The sequence below is a fragment of the Odocoileus virginianus genome, chromosome 7 (assembly GCF_023699985.2).
Source record: "Odocoileus virginianus isolate 20LAN1187 ecotype Illinois chromosome 7, Ovbor_1.2, whole genome shotgun sequence".
NCBI classification, from domain to species: Eukaryota; Metazoa; Chordata; class Mammalia; order Artiodactyla; family Cervidae; genus Odocoileus; species Odocoileus virginianus.
The window spans coordinates 85,731,656-85,748,561 of record NC_069680.1 but is presented as its reverse complement, the minus strand read 5'-3'; the positions used below and the strand labels follow the sequence as shown (position 1 = coordinate 85,748,561).

Below are 16,906 nucleotides of genomic sequence, written 5' to 3'. Positions count from 1 at the left end.
CAAAGTGAAAGTGCAAGTCACTCAGTCGTGTCCAACTCTTTGCAACCCCATGGACTATACAGTGTGTGGAATTCTCCAGGCCACAATACTGGAGTAAGTAGCCTTTCCCTTCTCCGGGGGATCTTCCCAACCCAGGGATCAAACCTAGGTCCCCTGCATTGCAGGCAGATTCTTTACCAGCTGAGACACAAGGGAAGCCCAAGAATACTGGAGTGGGGTAGCCTATCCCTTCTCTAGCAGATCGTCCCAACCCAGGAATTGAACCAGGGTCTCCTGCATTGCAGGCAAGTTTGTTTTGTTTTGTTTTTTACCAACTGAGCTATCAAGAAAGCCTTAGGTAGCTTTATTCCTAGGCATTTTTTTCTTCTTAATTTGGTAAGTGGGATTATCTCCTTAATTTCTCTTTCTGATAGTTCATTAAGATGTACAGAAATGCAACAGATTTGTGTGTATTAATTTTACATACTTCAGTTTTACCAAATTTATTAATGAGTTCTAGTAGTTTTCCAGTGGCATCTTTAGAATTTTCTCTGTATGGTATCATGTCATCTGCAAACAGTGAGAGTTTTACTTCTCCCTTTCCAATCTGGATTCCTTTTATTTATCTGGTCTGACTGCTGTTGCTAGGACTTCCAATAGTATGTTAAATAAAAATGGTGAGAGTGAGCATCTTTTGTCTTGTTCCTGATCTTGCAGGAAACGCGTTCAGCTTTTCATCACTGAGTATGATGTTAGCTGTGGGTTTGTCATATAAGGTTTTATTATGTTAAGGTATGTTCACTTTATGGCCACTTTTGGAGCGTTTGTATCATATATGGATGTTGAACTTTGTCAAAACCTTTTCCTACATCTATTGAGATAATCATACAGTTTTATTGTTCAGTTTATTAATGTGGTATATCACATGGATTGATTTGAGGGTATTGAACCATCCTTGAATCCCTGGAAGAAATCCCACTTGATCATGTTTTATAAATTCTTTTCATGTATTGTTGGATTCAGCTTCCTAATATTTTGTTGAAGATTTTTGCACCCATGTTCATCAGTAATAATTTTTTTTTATATCTTTGTATCAGGGTTATGCTGACCTCATGGAACGGGTTCAGAAGCATTCCTTCCTCTGCAAGTTTTTTGGAATACTTTCAGAACGTTTCTTGTTAACTCATCTCTGAATCTTTGGTAAAATCCTCCTGTGACGACATCTGATCTTGACTTTTGTTTCCTGGAATTTTTTTAAGTTATTGACACAATTTCATTATTAATAATTGGTCTCTTTCTACTTTCTATTTCTTCCTGATTCTAACTTGAGAGATTGTACCTTGCTAAGAACTTGTCCATTTCTTATAGGTTGTTCATCTTATTGGTGTATAGTTGTTTTCAGTAGTCTCTTATGGTCCTTTGTATTTCTGTGGTGTCAGTTGTAACTTTTCCTTTTATTATGGATTTTATTGATTTGGACTGTCTCTCTTTTTTCCTTGATGAATCTGGCAAAATGTTTATCAATTTTTTTATCTTTTCAATGAAACAGCTATTAGTTTCATTGACTTTTTCTATTCCTTTTCTACTCTCTGTTTCATTTATTTCTGCTCATATCTTTATGTTTGTTTCTTTCGACTAAATCTGAGTTTTGTTTGTTCTTTTTCTAGGTCCTTTATATGTAGGGATAGGTTGTTTTTTTAAGATTTTTCTTGAAACATCCCGCCCTCGCCTTCTCCCACAGAGTCCACAAGCCTGTTCTATACATCTGAGTCTCTTTTTCTTTTTTTGCATATAAGGTTATCGTTACCATCTTTCTAAATTCCATATATATGTGTTAGTATACTGTAATGGTCTTTATCTTTCTGGCTTACTTCGCTCTGTATAATGGGTTCCAGTTTCACCCATCTCATCAGAACTGATTCAAATGAATTCTTTTTAATGGCTGAGTAATATTCCATGGTGTGTATGTACCACAGCTTCCTCATCCATTCATGTATATCTAGGGTGAAACAGATCACCAGCCCAGGTTGGATGCATGAGACAAGTGCTCAGGCCTGGTGCACTGGGAAGACCCAGAGGGATGGGGTGGAGAGGGAGGTGGGAGGGGGGACCAGGATGGGGAATACATGTAAATCCATGGCTAATTCATTTCAATGTATGACAAAAACCACTGCAATGTTGTAAAGTAATTAGCCTCCAACAAATAAAAATAAATGGAAGAAAAAAAAAAAAAGAAAAAAAAAGAAATAAAAAGATTTTTCTTGCTTGACAAAGTAAACTTGTATCACTATAAACTTCCCTCTTAGAACTGTCTTTATTACTGTGTTACTACTGATTTCTCCCTTATGTCTGTTAGTATTTGCTTTTTGTGTTTAGATGTTCCTATGTTGGGGGCATATATATTTACAATTCTTATATCTTCTTCTTGGATTATTCCTTGATAATAATGTAACATCCTTGTCTCTTTTACCAGTCTTTATTGTAAAGTCTATTTTTTCTGAAACAACTATTGCTATCTTGGCTTTCTTTTCAACCTATTTGCATGGAATACATTCTTCCATTCTCTCACTTTCAGTTTGTGTCTCCTTAGATTGAAGCAAATCTCTTGTTGGCAGCCTACATACAGGCCTGTTTTTACATTTAGCTACTTTATGTCTTTTAATTGTAGCATTTAGCTCATTTACATTGAAACTAATTCTTGACATGTATGTTCTTATTGCCTTTTGAAAATTGTGAGGTTGTTTTTGTAGTTCTTTTTTGTTCCTTTCTTCTTTTGCTCTGTTCTCTTATATTTGATGGTTATGTTTACTGTTATGTTTGGATTCCTTTTTCTTTTTTTGTGTGTGTCTATCTATTACAGATTTTAGATTGTAGTTACCATGAGGTTTTTATATATCACTCATTATATATATATATATGCATATATAGCATATAATATGTATATATATGATGATTATACAATTACTGATCTCTTAATTTCAAATACATCTTTAAAACCCTGCACTTGTACTCTATGATGCTCATGATTACTGTTTTTGATATCATATTTTACATCTAATTGTTTTGTGTTTCACATAACTGCTCATTGTAGTTATGGATGACTTTACTACTTTTGTCTTGACATTCCTACTGGTTTTTTTGAGGGGATTATTTCCTACCTTTACTATATGTTTGCCTTTAGTGATGAATTTTTTTCTTCCATAATTTCCATGTTTCTAGTCATAATCTTTTCTCACTTAGATGAGTTCCTTTACCATTTGCTGTAAAGCTATTTTGGTAGTGCTGAACTCTTTCAGCTCTTTCTTGTCTGTGATGCTTTTAATCTATTAAATATCTGAAAGAGAACCTTGCCAGGTAGAGTATTCTTGATTGGAGGTTATTCCCCTTTATCACTTTACGTATATGATACCCCACCCTTCTGGCCTGCAGCTTTTGTTGAAAAGTCAGCCTTATGGGAATTCCCTAATTGTTACTTATTGATTTTTCCTTGCTTTTATATTTTCTAATTCTTTTTTGTTTTTAAGCCTCTAATTTCATTCTACATTCATTCTTGTCCTGAATTCTTTGATCATCTTTACAGTTACCCTGAACTCTTTCTCAGGTAGATTGCCTATCTTCACATCACTGAGTTCTTCTGGGCTTTTATCTTATTCCTTCCTCTGAAACATATTTCTCTGTCACCTCACTGTGTCTAAATTACTATTTTATGTATGTATAGGTCAGTTACATTTCTTGATCTTGGAGAAGTGGTCCTCTGTAGGAGATGCCCTGTGCATCCCATGAGTCCATTCTTCTCTTGTCACCCAAAGGCCACGGGCCAGCTTGTTCCAGGGTAGTGTCTGGCCTACATTTGCAGAATCTATCCATAGGCTGTGGGTACAGTTTTCTTGCTTCTGGTGTCTGGTCCCTGGTGGGTGAGGCTGGGCTAGAGGCTAGTGCAGGCTTTGTGGTAGGAGGGCTAGTGTCTGCCATTGGTGGGTGGAGCTGGGTCTTGGTCCTCTGGTGGGCAGGGTCATGTCTAAGGGTGTGTCTAGAGGTGGCTGTGGGCATAGTAAGTCTTGGATGGGGCTGTGTCCCTCCCTCTCAGTTAGTTATTTGGCCAGAAGTGTCCCAGCATTGGTGCCTACAGGCTTTTGGGTAGGGCCAGGTATTGGTAACAAGATGTCAGTCTCCAGAAGAGCTCACACAGATGAATGCTCCCTGACATAGCCACCACCAGTGTCTGTTTCCCCAAGTGAATCACAGCAACCACCACTTCCCCAGGAGACTTGCCAAGACTAGTTGGTCCCAGGCTCGTATGAAATTGTGGCTTTTGCCCTTGGCCCTGGTGCGTGTGAGATTTTGTGTACATCCTTTAAGAGTGAAATCTGTTTTCCCCAATTCTGTGTATCTGTGTAACCAAGTCCTACTGGGCTTCAAAGCCAAATGCTCTGGGGGCCCTTATTCCCAGTGTCAGACCCCCACAGGTCTGACACTGAGGGGACTGTCCTCTTTAAGGGAGACACTGGGGAGAACCTCTGTAATATAATTATTCTCCAGCTTGTGGGTCACCCACCCAGAAGGTATCAGATTTGATTATATCATGACTCCACTCCTCCTACCAGTTTTGTTGTGGTTCCTTCTTTATGTCTTAAGTTGTAGAGATCTTTTCTGGTAGGTTTCAAACTTTTTCAATGATGGTTGTTCTACAGATTTTTCTGACTTTAGTGTCCTTGTGAGAAGAGGTGAACTCCTCCTTCTACTCCACTTGGCTGCTCTCTCAGGATTCACTTTCCCCTTTGCTGCTTTTAATATTCTCTCTTTAAATTTTATTTTTGCCATTCTCATTACAATGTCCTGGTGTGTTCCTCTTTGGCTTGGTCCTCTATAGAATTCCGCACTTCCTGGACTTGGCAACTGTTTCCTTTTCCCAGGTTAGGGATGTTTTCTGCTATTATAACTTCAAGAATGTTCTGGGCCCCTTGCTCTTTTCCTCCTTCTGGGACTGCTACAATGAGAATATTAGGATTCTTGATGTTGTCCCAGAGGTCTCGAACTGTCCTTATTTCTTTTCATTCTTATTTTCTGTTCAGGATCAGCAATTTCTACTAGTCCATCTTTCAGCTTGCTGATCCATTCCTTTGTATTATTTGCTCTACTTTTGATTTATCCTGTTTATTTTTCATTTTAGTTCTTGTATCCGTCATATCTGTTTGGTTGTTCTTTGTATTTTCTGACTCTTTGTTAAAAACTTCTAACATCTCTCTCTGTGCATCCATTCTTCTTCCAAGTTCTTTGATTATCTTTACAATCATTACCCAGAACCATTTCTGGAGTAGGTTACCTACCTCCACTTCACTCAGTTCTTCTTCTGAGGTTTTGCCTTGTCACCTCATTTTGCCTAACTTGCTGTTTTTATTTTTGAGTCTGGTAGCTTGGTTATGTTTCCCATCCTTGGAGAAGGAGCCTTTTGCAGGAGACATCGTCCCAGCAGCACAGTTCCCCATGGTCACCAGAACCATATGCTCTAGGGGTTTTCCCTAAGAGGTCTGTCTGGGTCTTTCTCCTGTGGCAGGCTGACTGTTGTGAGTGGTCCAATAAACTTGGCTGGCTCTTGGTCTACTTAGTTACCTGGTGGGCCTTGGGCCAAGGCTGCTGGCCAGTAGTTGGCACAAGTGGGTCACCAGGCAGCTGACTACAGAATCACAGGGGATTTCAGGGTGTGCTGGCTCACTGGTGGGTGCACTTAGGGTCCGGGTATGTTGCCTGGCCACTGATAAGTGAAGTCAAGTCCTACGGCAAGTTCCAGCCTACTGGTGCTGATGGGCAGAACCAGGTCTTGAGGTCAGGTTGCCAGGCCCCAGGGTTCCTAAAGCAGGTGTCAGATCACTGGTGGGTGAGGCCAGTTCCTGACAAACTTTTCTGTGGGTCCTGAGTTTTCTTGAAGCTTGTGTTGGCCTGATACTGAGAGGGCCAGTTCACAGATGGCCATTTTCTTATGGCTGGTGTGTGCATGCTCATGGGCAGAGATGTCCAGAGGCAGATAATGGGCTCAAGCGGTCTTCAGGAAGCCTATCTGCTGATGGGTGGGGCTGTCTTCATGCTAATGAGTTGCTTGGCTAGAGGTGTCCCAACACTGGTGTCAAAACGGCTCTTTTCAGCACCAGTGTCCACATGGTAGAACAAACTCCCCAGATAGCTTCCACCAGCATCTATGTCCGCAGGGTAAGCCGCTGTGAGAGGAGGTGAATTCAGGGTCCTTCTACTCTGCCATCTTGCACATTCTCTCCTAAACTTTTTTTTTTTAATTGAAGTATAGCTGATTTACAATGCTGTGTTAATTTCTGCTCTATAGTGACTCAGTTATACACACACACACACACACAGTTTTTTGTGTTCTTTTCCCTTATGTTTTTTCACAGGCATTGAATATATTTCCCTGTGCTGTACAGCAGGCCTTCTTGTTTATCCATCCTATTTTTAATAGCTGACATCTGCTAACCCCAAACTCCCCCTCCATCACTCCCACCGTGACCCCCTTGGCAACCCCAGATATACTCGCTATGTCTGTGAGTCTTCCAAAATTAATTCTTTTTAAAGAAGTTTATTTATGTTTTTAATTGGAGGATAATTGCTTTACAATATTGTGTTGGTTTCTGCCGTACATCAACATGAATCAGCCACAGGCACACATACGCCCCCTCCCTCCTACCTCCCACCCCATCCCACTCTAGGTTGTCACCGAGCATCAGGTTGAGCTCCCTGTGCCATACGGTAAGTTCCCATTGGCTGTCTATTTTCATGTGGTAGTGTATATGTTTCCATGCTCCTCTCTGCATTTGTCCTACCCTCTCCTCCCCCACCCCGGAACTTAATTCTTAAACATTATTACTTTAGCCAGCTATTTTTCATCATAGATTCAGGTATAATAAAGGCAGTACAAAAAGTAAAAGCCATGAAGAAGGGGAGGAGGAGGAGAGACTGATTCTAAATCAGGTTCTCACTTTAAAATTAAAATAAAAATTTAAAGGGAGACATCCCTGGTGATCCAGTGGTTGGGACTCTGTGCTTCTACTGCAGGGGGCCCAGGTTCAAACCCTTGTCCTGGAACTGTGATCCCCCAGGCTGCATGGTACAACCAAAAATAAATATTAAAAAAAAAATCAAGGGAGAAAAGGAAAAAATAATCTTTGCAATTTTGCAGAGAATCTATATAATAATCCTTTAAAATGGAAGTTAGTTAACAAATCTATTTTATTCAATACAGTAATATATTTTATGTATCACCAATTTTGAGATTATTTATATTCTAAAACATTGCTTCAACCCTCTAAATCATTACAAGTGGTAGAATCTGCCATCCACTAGCTGTTCTAGCTGAACAATTATCTACAATAAGTTGGCCAAAATTCTTCCATTTTTGTATAATCTTATATGTGGGTGGTATTGGTTAGTTTTCATAAGTTATTTTAAACACTAGCATATCACAAAAAAATTGTCATTAAAAATAATATGTTCACCAACATATTTCTCAAGTACAGGATTATCTATTTCCCATAAAAAGAAACATTACTGTATTAAGGCTAAAACTCACAAAGAAAGTCAAGATACATTTAAGGAAAGCTTTCGCTGAAAGGTTAACTTGCTCATCTTTGCAACTTTATTATGTTTACTGTGTAGGCGATATACTTTCAGAGCCTAGAATATAAAACCACTTATTAGTAAGTTAACACTGTGGTAATTTATTCTGTAAATGTTAATATAAAATATGTAATTCATTTTCTACAATATCCAGATTTTCAAGTTCTGCTAAATTCTCAGGCCACATTATTGTCAAGTTAGGATACCTCTAAATAGCTGTAAAATTTGAATTCTACTCTTTACAGAAGCAGATAAATTCTCTATTTGTCAAACTCTAAATTTGAAAACATTCTACAGCTTTGGAGAAAGCCAATGAGATTCCAAATTTACAACAAGGCAACACATGCTATGCATAATCCTACAGGAAAAGATACCCAGATTTTTAAATAGATAAGATTATGCACAGAAATAAAGAGCAATCAATTTTAAGTTTGAAACAGAATTTCAAGAAAGAAGGAAATATCAGAACATATGGTAACCGGTAAACAACTTACCCCTAGCTCCTTAAAGTAGAACACATAATGGAAAAGGAGAGTCACACAGAGAGCTAAAGAAGCACCTCTGGAATCCTCACAATGAAAAAGATAATGAATTACTGAATATGCAATATTTCTGAACTGAAATGGAAATGACCAATCTCTTCCAAGCCCTTCATTGCACAGATGAGAAATGTGAGGGGACGGGGCAAGAGATCAGGTAGATATCATCATCAGCTGTGTTACTTTCAACAGAATTGATAATTGACTGAAGGTTGATTGATAATTGGTTCCAACAGTAATTGACTGTCTGCAGCAGTAATTGATAACGTGACTGGAGGGAAGGCTACAGTACCTGTCACCAGTGAATAACAAGAGTAGAAGTATTAAACAGCATGTTTGGGAAAGGGATCATAAAAAAATGGAAACAAAGTCTCTTTGGTTCCATCACATCTTCTGAATGTTCTCTCTCATTACTTGAGTTGTGGCAAGGTCCTGCAATAACGCTAAAGCAAAATATTCCTGAGCTGTCCCAATTAGTGCAAGGAAGAAAAACAATCTCATCATAGTTTCTCTTCATTGATGATCCCTCGATAAACTGCTCACCTCCTAGCCACCCTTCTGGAGGACACCCAACCAGCCTCTAAGGTAACTCAACTTGCAAAGAAGAACAGTGCCCACAGCAAGTCTGGTGGAATGGCTTAGGGGTGTTTGCTCGGCTCAGCTCTCTGTCACTCAGTCGTGTACAACCCTATGAAATTCCATGGACTGTAGCCCACCAGGCTCCCCTGTCCATGAAATTTTCCAGGCAAGAATACAAGAGCGGGTTACGATTTCCTACTCTAAGGGGTCTTCCCAGATCAGGGATCGAACCCATGTCTTCTGCATCTCCTGCAATGGCAGGCGAATTCTTTACCACTGCGCCACCTGCTGAACTAACAGCTAACATCTTGAGAGCCTCCTATGTGCCTGGGGCTCTTCTAGGCATTTTATAAACATCTGTGCATTTAAATCTCACAAAATTCTATGAGACTCATTATTCCCATTTTGTAGAAGAGGAAATTAAGGCACAGAGAACAGAATACATTGCAGAGGTTTCCCAGGTAGAAGTGGGGTAACTGGGATTTGTGCAAAGGAAAACTGGTTCAAAGCTCAATCCTCATCACTTGGGGTGAATAGAAACAGAATTTCTACCACTCCCCAACAACCACCTCTACTCTTGACAGTGTGGACCCCTACATACCTATTCATTCGTCAAACATGTTCTGATCCGCCTCAAAATGTCAGGTACTATGTTAGACACTGGAGGGACAGGTAGAATGGAGGAGCTCTAGCTTTAAGGGGGACCGTTGTCTATGAGACACACATAATACAACAATTATGGGAGAGCAAGATAAGTAGAGTCCCAGAGCAGAGCCATCAAAGGAGTCAGGAGGGAGGCCTCACAGGGAATGTAGCTAAGAGGGAGTGAAGTCTAATATGCATTTAGACGAAGAAACAGGAATTCAGTGAGCTAAAAAGGGGCAGTAGGTGTAAGAAGGAAAGATATCAAAGACAGACATGAAGGATGCTAAAGTTTTCAGAAAATGCTTTCTTTTTAAGGTCAGAACAAACTGAACATCTAGGAAACAGTGGGTGATGAGGCTCAAGGCAGAAGACGGCAAGGGAAAGCCCTGCTTGTCACCTGGGTCTGAATCTTGTCTCTGGCACCATGAGCAGAGAGCAAACACGAGTATGTTCGGATTTCAGAAGGATAGCTCTGTAGGTTAACTTTTTTTTTTTCTAATTCTATAATACAGCATACATTAAATACCTTAGCAGAATCACTTGACACCTTGAAAATCACTTCATATCTGTAGAAGAGCCCAGGACCTTATAATTCTTTGTATTTCCTTCAATAAAGACCACAAATACCTTGCACACAGTATGTCAGCAGACAACCAATAGTGCAGTAAAGAAAAAACATCCTTGATAAGCTATTAATTCTTATCACCTGCTATCCCTTTAGAGCAGCTGCTTGATCTGTTTGCCCCTCTCATGAGTCATCATTGGTAAAGATTGGAGATCTCATCAAGAAAATTAGAGATACCAAGGGAACATTTCATGCAAAGATGGGCACAATAAAGGACAGAAACAGTATGAACCTAACAGAAGCAGAAGACATTAAGAAGAGGTGGCAAGAATACACAGGAGAACTACACAAAAAAGATCTTAATGACCCAGATAACCACAATGGTATGATCACTCACCTGGAGCCAGGCATCCTGGAGCGTGAAGTCAAGTGAGCCTTAGGAAGCATCACTATGAACAAAGCTAGCCGAGGTGATGGAATTCCAGCTGAGCTATTTCAAATCCTAAAAGATGATGCTGTGAAAGTGCTGCACTCAATATGCCAGCAAATTTGGAAAACTCAGCAGTGGCCACACGACTGGAAAATGGTCAGTTTTCATTCCAATCCCAAAGAAAGGCAATGCCAAAGAATGTTCAAACTATCACACAATTGTACTCACCTCACATGCTAGCAACAAGAAGGCAATGGCACCCCACTCTAGTACTCTTGCCTGGAAAATCCCATGGATGGAGGAGCCTGATGGGCTGCAGTCCATGGGGTCGCTAAGAGTCGGACATGACTGAGCGGCTTCACTGTCACTTTTCACTTGCATGCATTGGAGAAGGAAATGGCAACCCACTCCAGTGTTCTTGCCTGGAGAATCCCAGGGATGGGGGAGCTTGGTGGGCTGCCATCTCTGGGGTCGCACAGAGTCGGACACGACTAAAGCGACTTAGCAGCAGCAGCAGCAGCACACGCTAGCAAAGTAATGCTCAAAATTCTCCAAGCTAGGCTTCAATAGTACATGAACTGAGAACTTCCAGATGTTCAAGCTGGATTTAGAAAAGGCAGAGGAACTAGAGATCAAATTGCCAGCATTCATTGGATCATAGAAAAAGCAAGAGAATTCCAGAAAAACATCTACGTCTTCTTTATTGACTAAACCAAAGCCTTTGACTGTGTGGATCACAGCAAACTGTGAAAAATTCTTCAGGAGATGAGAATACAAGACGAGCTTACCTGCCTCCTGAGAAATATGTATGCAGGTCAAGAAGCAACAGTTAGAACCGGACATGGAATAAAGACTGGTTTCAAATTGGGAAAGGAGATTGTCAAGGATGTATACTGTCACTTTGCTTATTTAGCTTATATGCAAAGTACATCATGTGAAATGCCAGGCTGAATGAAGCACAAGCTGGAATCAAGATTGCTGGGAAAAATATCAGTAACCTCAGATATGTAATGACACCACCCTTATGAAGGAGAAGAGGAACTAAAGAGTCTCTTGATGAAAGTGAAAGAGAAGCGTGAAAAAGCTGACTTAAAACTCAACATTTAAAAGACTCAGATCATGGCATCCGGTCCCATCATGTCATGGCAAATAGATGGGGAAACAATGGAAACAGTGACAGACTTTATTTTCTTGGGCTCCAAAATCACTGCAGATGGTGACTGCAGCCATGAAATTAAAAGACACTTGCTCCTTGGAAGAAAAGCTATGATAAACCTAGACAGCATATTAAAAAGCAGAGACATTACTTTGCCAACAAAGGTCTGTCTAGTCAGAGCTATGTTTTTTCCAGTAGTCATGTATGGATGTGAGAATTGGACCACAAGGAAAGCTGAGCACTAAAGAATTGATGCTTTTGATCTGTGGTGTTGGAGAAGACTCTTAAGAGTCCCTTTGATTGCAAGGAGAGCCAACCAGTCCATCCTAAAGGAAATCAGTCCTGAATATTCATTGGAAAGACTGATGCTAAAGCTGAAATTCCAATACTTAGGCCACTTGATGTAAAGAACTGAGTTATTAGAAAGAACCTTGATACTGGGAAAGATTGAAGGCAGGAGGAGAAGGGGATGACAAAGGATGAGATGGTTGAATGGCATCACCAACTCGATGGACATGAGTTTGAACAAGGTCTGGGAGTTGGTGATGGACAGAGAAGCCTGGCGTGCTGTAGTCCATGGGGTCTCAAAGAGTCAGACATGACTGAGTGACTGAACTGAACTGACTCTTGGAAAGACTGATGCTGAAGCTGAAGCTCCAATGCTTTGGCCACCTGATGCAAAGAGCTGATTCATTGGAAAAGACTCTGATCCTGAGAAAGATTGAGGGCAGGAAGAGAGGGGGACCACAGAGGACAAGATAGTTGGATGGCATCATTGACTCAACAGACACAAGTTTTGAGTAAACTACTGGAGGTAGTGAAGGACAAGGAAGCCTGGTGTGCTGCAGTCCATGGGGTCGTAAAGAGTAAGACATGACTTAGCAACTGGACAAGAACAGCAAAAGCTCAGCAGGTTAAGGACACAACTTCATTTCACCTCCAAGCCCTACTGCCCCAGAAAGGTAGTGCGAGGTTGTCTCCAACTCTTGTGATCTCATGAACCGTAGCCTGCCAGGCTCCTTTGTCCATGGGATTCTCCAGGCAAGAATACTGGAGTGGGTTGCCATTTCTTCTCCAGGGAAGCTTCCAACTCAGGAACTGAACCCAGGCCTCCCACATTGCAGGCAGATGCTTTACTGACTGAGCTACATGGGAAGCCTCCAAAAGAAGAGTAGAAACATAGAGGTGTGTGACCTCTATGACTTTTTTTGCATTCACACCTCGAATTGTAACTGCTTTCCAGATGCCTGCTGGTTTTCACTCTTAAAACTGTCAGCATAGTTTCTCCTTTTTTTAATTTCTAAAACTAAAATGTCTAATTTGTTCCCTCTGAGCTAGGGGGAGTTTCCATAAAATGAAAATGTACTTTCCAGAAGAATTCTGTCTTCCCCTTAACACATAATGGGGAATACCTTGCCAAAAGAGCACCCATTTTCCATGCTTCCACAGGGGGATGACTGTGTCTCCTCCTTCCCAACTACCCCTACCCAACCCCCCACCCCCCGCCCTGAGTCACTGCACCAATGTGTTGATAATCCACCTAAGAACATTCACAGTCTGAGGTAAACTTCAAGGAAGACTGACTAACCTGTTTCCAGACCGCAACCACCTCTTTCTGTCTCCCATTTAACCCCTTTTTTTCTTACTCTGGTTTCTACTGTGGTTGTTTACTTGTCTTGTAAATTGTTGTTTTGTAGGTCTGCAATTAACATGTAACTTCATGTCACTTATTGCCTTAGAGTTTAGAAGGAATGTACTTTCTCCACCCCCAACTCTTTAATATGTCTAAGTCACTCTCATGCAATTCAAGTTGCTTGTTTTCATGTCTCCATCACTATTCTTTCAAAATTACATTCCCTATCCCTTTCTTTGATCTGACCAATTCTTTTATTACTCTCTGAACTTGTCTATGTCATGACACAGGTGAGTAACTCCTCAAGCACCATCGACCAGGCTACATTACTTCATCACACGTGTTCCCTTGATGTGCCTCGAAATAAAGATGTATCTGAAACTAACAATAAACTGTACGGAGTAGTCATTGTATAAACAGCACTATAAAGCATATTCTGAAAGGAGAACCAATAGAAAAGAATACTCAGTTCCTCAATTAAGTTTGCAATCCAGTTAGGCACTGAGAGGACTGATCAGAGCAGGATCCTGGGGGGAAAGTTTTAAGCCAGTTTCAAAGGAGATTAAAACTGGATGGAGTTCAAATCGTACACATTTTCCCGACCTTTGAGAATTTACTTGTATACAATGTAAAGGGTAAGAGAGCACTGCTGCTGCTGCTGCTAAGTCGCTTCAGTCGTGTCCAACCCTGTGCGACCCCATAGACGGCAGCCCACCAGGCTCCCCCGTCCCTGGGATTCTCAAGGCAAGAACACTCGAGTGGGTTGCCATTTCCTTCTCCAATGTGTGAAAGTGAAAAGTGAAAGTGAAGCCGCTCAGTCATGTCCGACTCGCAGCGACCTGATGGACTGCGGCCTACCAGGCTCCTCCGTCCATGGGATTTTCCAGGCAAGAGTACTGGAGTGGGGTGCCATTGCCTTCTCCAAAGGGAGTACTAATTTTGTTTAATTTTTTCATTATCTAACACTCTGTAACAGATGTGACTATTCTCAATAAATACTGTAATGTGTAGGAAGACTCAACTTTCAATTTCCTGATGTTAATCAATTCCTATACAAAGCTAGAATTTTCAAAGGTCAAATTTAATTCTATTTACCTTTCAGCTAGTCCATTTACATCAGAAATATGTTTAGAGTCTTAGGACAATACTTTGAAGCACATATTTCATATGTAACTTCAAAAGCAAAAAATAAATTAAAAACTGGGCAGTAACCAATTTAACTACCATAAATTAATCTTTAACATAGAAATAAACATTTTTAGAGACTATAATTGACATTTGGCTATTTATATATTGTAGCATGTAAATTAATTTACAGTTTAAATAGTATTTCAAATGCCAAAGAATAAAAAAATACAGAATACAGACAGTCCTGTTTCTGTCTTATGAAATAACACTTTAGCTAGGGCAGCTTTCAAATCATACTGGTGGTTTAGTCACTAAATCGTGTTAGACTCTTGCCACCCCATGGACTGTAGCCCACCAGGCTCCTCTCTCCATGGGATTCTCCAGGCAAGGATACTGGAGTGGGTTGCCATTTCATCCTCCAGCGGATCTTCCCAACCCAGGAGTCGAACCCAGGTCTCCTGCATTGCAGGCAGATTCTTTACTGACTGAGCTACAAGGGAAGCCCCTCAAATCATATTATTTGAATTAAAATAATCAATAAGTGAGGTCTAAAGAAAGCAGTTTCATTTTAAAACTTTCTCACCCATGGGCCCTGGGTGACAGCACTGGAGAGTAGCAGCGGGTCTCTCTCCGTGTGTACCTTCCACCCTCCCAGCTAAGAAGAGGCATTGGGAATCACGGGCCTCGTCTAGGGACATGGAGTTCTCAGAGCTATTAAGTACAGGAGAGAGCAAAAGTCAAAGCCAATTCGGTGTACTCCAGAGCACGTGAATGGAGAGAACAGGTGCCTGAAGAAAACAGAGTGAACGCATCAGCCACATCACCTCCACGGAGGGACAAACCCTCTGCACTCATCATGTCCATCAGTCACAGAGCAAACCAGCCAGAAGCCTCTCACTTCCTCTGCAAGGGCAGCTGACAGACAGACAGACAGACTGCTGTCTAGTAACTAGAAGCAAGGCGTGTTACACGAAAGAACTGCTCATTTTTCAAAAGTAGTGAAGCACTAAAGTTTGAGAAATTGACACAGTTTAGCACAAAGTTAAGTATGTATCTTTGATCCACTCAGCTTCAATGGAAGCTTCTAAAACAAATCTTGACATCAGACTTATGTATGGTATAAATAGGATAACTTAAATTTCTCACCTCATCATTGGATGATTCTGGCATGAGATGGTATTAAATAGCCATAGGAAAATTACATGTGTAAAAGTCTAGATTTTATCATAGTAGAGAGAACATGAGGTACAAAGTCAGACCTCTTGTTCAAATCATGACTCTTACCCTTTATCAATTTTTGACCTAAAGCAAGTTAATTTCTACAAATGTCACTTTCCCATAAGTCAAATATGAATTAATAAAAATGACTTTAAAGGGTCATTATGAGAATTGCCTAAGATAGTACAGTAAAATAACAGGTGCACAGTGCATAGGTTCTAGTTTCCCACATCCTTCTTATGGCCGTTATTGCAGGCTTTATGAAACAGACACATACCATCTCAGAAAAGAACCCGTCCTCAAGTAAACTAACGACAAACAGCCAATGACTCCAAGAGTAAATGATGTCACTACTGAGTGCTTGACCTCAACTGCCTCCCAATTAATTTATTGCATTTTCTAGTTTCTAGATACTTCACTGGCAACAAGGAAATGAGAAGGTATGAAATTTAAATTAGTCTGTTTTGCTTATGAGTTTCCAGGATATAACATCAGGTGTTTTAAAATTATCCAGTTCATCAGGTTTTCCATATACTATTGGTTCAAAGCTCAAGAAAACTGGAAAATCACTATAATTTTATACACACAGATGAATATCTACCTTATATTATTCCATATGAAATCTTAATACACAGAGCAATGTTGTATGTATTGACAGATACTTTTTTGTTCAGGTTTTCTTGGGGATTATCAATGTAACAGAGAATTCAATAATATAAACTCCGGAGATAAGAACTAGAAAAATCTAACATTATCTCAAATTACAACTTAGTCATGACAAAAAAACTGCTGCAAGAATAATGAGATATTTTGAGGGCACAAATTTTTCTGATTATTTCTTTTTATTTCTCTTCACTGTATTCATGCTTGGCTAATCACTACACTTAGATAGCATCACTGACTCAATGGACATAAATTTAAGCAAACTCCAGGAGATAGAGGAGGACAGGGAAGCCTGGCGTGCTGCAGTCCATGGGGTCACAAAGAGTTGGACACGACTTAGTGACTGAACAACTACAAGGTAATGAACTTCCAGCTGAGTCCACCAGACCTCTCCAAGTACCCCAGTCTAACAGAGGTCTCTGCTCTTTGAAAAAAAAAAAAAGAAGCTGGGAAAACCTGTTTTATGACATTATTCTTAAGAGTATCCTTACTCTTATCATAGTGACCTGTCTAGCTATATTTCTGAAAAGCACCCAAGGATTTATAAAATGAAATTCTCAACCAATTTATATCTCCATTTCTCCTCCAAGAGGAGCATACTTCCATTTATGCTGCAGGGCTGCTTCTTTTGATAAGGGGAGTCATTTTATACTTGGAAAAGTTCTCAAAAATCATAAGATTTTTTTATTTTTACAGAGAAGAACACCACATCCCAGAGAGTATGCCATCACTAACCAGAAATTGGCATGGG

At 40.2% G+C, this 16,906-nt stretch overlaps 1 protein-coding gene across 1 annotated transcript in view; it reads right to left on the bottom strand.

Moving 5' to 3' along the window:
- FMN2 (formin 2) overlaps positions 1-16,906 on the bottom strand; it is a 276,558-nt gene that overhangs the window by 122,314 nt on the left and 137,338 nt on the right.